Genomic DNA, 4,985 nt, shown 5'->3' with positions numbered 1-4,985 from the left:
ACTACAAAGGCAATATCTGAGCAAGTAGTATCTATCAATGCATACTACAGATAAGTATGGAGCCTTAGCCATTGTTGCATTGTCATCATAAGATTTGGGACAATCTTACAGGCTGAGTTTCACATATGAAGGTAATGGAGTACTAAGAGCCTTCCCCCCCGTCATATGGAAATGTTCAAGTACCTTGTTGATGTACTCAATCTGAGACAAGTAAAGAAACTTCTTATCTCAATCTTTAACAATCCCCATGCCAAGATCAATATGACTACTATTTCCCAAATCTTTTATGTCAAAGTTACCATGTAATGTTTTCTTTAAGGCATCTATCTCATCCTTGTTCTTACTTTTGTGATACCCTTGGGACAACATAAAGGCATCGAAATTGTGATACCACTTCCTGGGTGCTTATTTAAGACCGTAAAGGCTCTTGATGAGAGTCGCAATGGAGAGCGCACAATGTGTAGGTCTAAGTTATGGCTGAAAATGTGAGAGCAGCAAGTGTAGATGTGACCAAAAGCTGAGCACTCTGTGGTACTCAGACTCTCGAACTTGCAGTGAGCATAATGTGCACAGTCAATTTGACTCTTCCCCATTTCCCAACGCCCTATCTCGCATCAAAGGAAATGGGAGCTAAGCCGAATGGCTGCGATAGTGTGTATCGCCGACAAGGGGATAGGCTCAAGCATGTAAGTGTGAGCACGGTTTCCTCTTTCACCAAAGAACATGGTTTTGTAGTTGGGGAAAATATGGGTGCTATAATGTATGAAGTGTGACCCACCGGATTTCTCCCAAGTGTAATACATTGGCATTGTAAAAAAGCTTCATTCACTTGGGAGTAAATTGAAGCATCATGTAGCAAGCGTAATGCATACCATCTACCAAACCACTTTTTTATGTCTTGCATCCATCCCGTGCTCAAGATCTCGCTTTTATGTGTCTTTTGAACTTTTTTGCTTGCTTCCCATGAAATTGTAGGAAGTCGATGTGAGGGGTTTTGACGCATCTTTATCATGTACTCCACAATACTGTCCATGGCCATAACCTCAATTGGAAGACATCCCGACTCAAGAAGTAGGAGCATATATGGTGTTTATGTCTTCATTTGGAGAAATTTTGTAAGAAAACGCTTTTGGACATTCTCAAACTCTTCCCAAGTAGACTTTGAGATGCTCCCGCCCCACACTTCAACTCCATAAAGAAGAACCGGTGTCATCAATGCATCAAAAAGAAATTTATTGAGAACCCAACACTCCATGTTTCCCGCATTACACATGTTCTCAAATGCATAATATGCTCTCTTTCCCGCTTCCAAACGATGCATAGCACATTCATGCCACTTGTGATTAGAGGGAACCTCAAGGCCAAGGTACTCAAAACTCTCAGCAACTTCAAGTGTTTCATTCTTGTACACAATGCATGGCTTCTCCTTATGGTTGGTTTTCACAAGCATAGCCTTTTTTTTGGATTCATTCACAATTAGCCCACTATGCAAGAAAAAGTTCTCAAGGACAACCATAAGCTTTTGTGCATCTTCTAAAGTGTGTGCTAGAAGCACTACATCGTCCGCATACAACAAAAGCATGATTACTGCATTGCAAATAGTGACCTCTTCAATGCCTTCTTCTTGCATAAAGTCAAGTACCATTTGTTCCAATTGATCGATGCATAGACCAAAGAGAGTTGGTGACAACGAACATCCTTGTTTAACCCCAATAGTGCTTACAAAAATTTCTAAAATTTCTCTTCCCATGCACAATTGACAAATCACCTTCTCATAGATTCGAGAAACCGCAAGCATAAACTCACTTGGCACTTGGAGTTCTTCCATCCTTCTCCACAAATTGTTACGTGGAATCATATCAAAGGCTTTCTTAAAGTCCACAAAACAACAATACAATCGCTTGCCTTTCAACCGACTTTCCTCCATGAGAACACGAAGAGTGACAAGATGATCAATGGTGCTATGGCATCGACAAAAATCCGCTTGTCCCTTTGTACGCTTGTCATTCTCTTCAACCCAATCAATCAATTTCATCTTCACCCCAAAAACTTTGCCATAAGAGACCCAATCATTATAGTCCAGTAGTTGTTTATATTCTTTACATCCCCTCCTTTATGCAAAGTCTTAACCCATACCATGTTGAAGTGCAAGGTTGAACATATCACACATCCACTCATGGGAAAAATCTCTCGTCCATTTGATCATCTCCGGCTTGATACCTTGAAGATATCCCGCTTTGCGAGTGGCTACCTTTTCAAGCCCACCACATACATCCTCAATAGTAAAAAAAGAGGGCATACATGGGAGTGAACCATAAAATGGCATTTTTTCAGCATTTGCTTGCTCATATAATTGCCTACAATGTGTGTATATATCCACAAGAGTCAAGTTACCAAAATTCTCAACCCACTTGCCCCTCAAGTTTCTCCAAAATCTTTCACATGCATGTGCCTTTTCTTGGACTTGCAAAAGTTGTTGCTTTACTTGCCATCTTCTTCTCTTCTTTTGAATCAATGCATTGTATGCACGCAAATGAATTTGATAGTTGTCTTTGTCCATAGTTGCATTAAGCTTTATCAAGGACTTTCGAGCATCTTGACATTCTTTATCAAACCACCTTTTGTGTGATCTATCTTTGTTGATACCATGGAGATGCTTTATAGAAAAGCATTCTTCGGCACAAGAGCAAATAACTTTCTTGAAAACTTCCCATTTAGTTTCCAATGGTGCATCATATTGAAGCTTATTTATCCATAATTTTTGCTCAACCATTCCAATGTACATTGGTGCCCGTTTGAAATTCATACATAGTGATAATTTCTCTTTCCTTTGGATGAGATTATCTTGCTTAGTTGCTTCTCCACATGAAAGGTTAAGACATAAGATGCGATGGTGGGATTCCGGGGTCCATTGGCCAAACATAAAACTCTTTATGCGATACATGATGGCTTCGGAGAGTAGCATATAGTTAATCACACTATCCCTATTATGTCTCCTACATGTAAATCCATTGGTTCCACTCCACAAAGATACACCATTGGCAATGAGCATACCCGTGCTATTACACATGTGTAAAAGTAACTTTCCATAGTGATGCGGCTCTTTCTCATCCATCAAAGAACGATCATACAAGTGAACTTCCTCTAAATCCCTTGAAATGTATGGCATATCAAATTGTTGAGTATCATGTTGCAATGTTTTTGTGTGAGCATTTATATCCCCAAATACAATAACATCACCTTCACCTTTGAAATAAGAAATGTCCTCTTCTAAATCAAAAAATGGCTGATCTCTATCCATGCAAGCATAAAAGGGGGAATCATGATGAGGAATGTAGCAACCGACTACAAAAATGGGTGTTGTTTTTGTTGTCATAATTTTCAGCCATACATAAAGTTTGTACTTGTCATCTTTCACAATTGATACAAAATCTTCCAATCCTTTCTTAACCATACATGCTACCCCTCCTTGTTCTCTTCATTGCTTAAGATTCTTTGACCACATCAATGAATGTACATTGTAATTCTCTAAGCCGTTAATCCTTTGTGTATCATGCTCCCAAGTTTCAACAAGAAGTACAACATCGGCTTTGCTTGTTAGTTCATCAATGCCAACCCCCGCATTCCATGGGTATCCATTACAATTCCAAAAGAATATTTTCAATTGTAACTCGGTCTCACAGGTCACGCATCCCTATTTGTTCGAGGGATTTGCCTCCTCCTTGGGCACATTTTCTTCATGATAGATCTCCTTGTTTTTCTTATTCTTTTACTCATATGCCTTTCAACGCATATTTTGTTGCTTAATAGTGTGAAATTCATATACAAAACATTTTGTATCCCTCAAATAGATCGAACTATTATCAAGGATAATCTTTCGCTTGGTCTCATCCGGCATGGTGCATACAATTGGCTGTTCTCTCAAGCGAGGGGCTCCTTGCTTCCCCACTCTATGTGCTCTATAGACCATAACTCCGGACATGCCAAAGTGGGTTTTGAAGAAATCTTTGATAAGGCAAGAGAAGGAGGTGTCTCTAGCTTCTCTTTGGGAATTCCATGAATAACAATGTTCTTGGAACATTGCTCCCGTTCCTTCAACTCCTCCACATCCACATTCTCAACATTCTTTGTTTGAACCATATCTTGCATGAGTGAGGAATTAGAAACCACATTACTACCACATACATCAGCCCAAGACTTGTTTGTATATACATTTTTCATGTTGCATACATCTCGGCTCACGGTGTCAAATTTCTCCTCTTTCAATACATGGTCATGCTCTACTTTTCTCATCTACTCCTTCAAAGCATTCAAGTCCACAAGAGAGAGTTTACATTCCTTCACTTCCTCTTGAAGTTGCATCAAACGTGTTGTTTGCATCTCAAGTTTCCTCTTGAGATTCTCATTCTCAACCACAAGTACCCTTAGTGTGCCATTCTCCATTACAAGTGCTCGTAAGTCTTCGCCTTGTTTGTTTATGGTCTCTTGCAATGATACCAAGTATGTCATGATCATGGTTTCCGATGTCATTGGCTGGGTGGTTGTGTTGCTATCTCCACACTTAGGATATTTTGGATCATTTTCTACAGTGGTTGTGGACCTTGTTGAAGAATAAGAACCCTTGCGAGTGCCAGAAGACATTGTATGTAAAATAAGAGATGAGAGGCAATTTTCTTGAACCTCTTCACTTTGAAAATGTTGTTACAGAAACGCCTTCCATAACTCTAAAATTTTTGTCTTTACATCAATGCGTAGAGTGCTCACATAGAGAGAGAGAGAGAGAGAGAGAGAGAGAGAGAGAGAGAGAGAGAGACGTGTGCTATTGTGGCTGTGTGGTCTTCTCCTCCTCCTCCCAAGATTGCTAGGCCACAGCGACACACACACACACACACACACACACACACTCACACACGGGCTGTTGTGGCTGTGTTGTCTTCTCCTCCTCCTCCCAGGATTGCTAGACCATAGCGACACACACACACACA

Source organism: Adiantum capillus-veneris, chromosome 2 (genome assembly GCF_014529385.1).
Source record: "Adiantum capillus-veneris isolate H3 chromosome 2, ASM1452938v2, whole genome shotgun sequence".
NCBI classification, from domain to species: domain Eukaryota; kingdom Viridiplantae; phylum Streptophyta; class Polypodiopsida; order Polypodiales; family Pteridaceae; genus Adiantum; species Adiantum capillus-veneris.
This window is presented reverse-complemented; position numbering follows the sequence as displayed.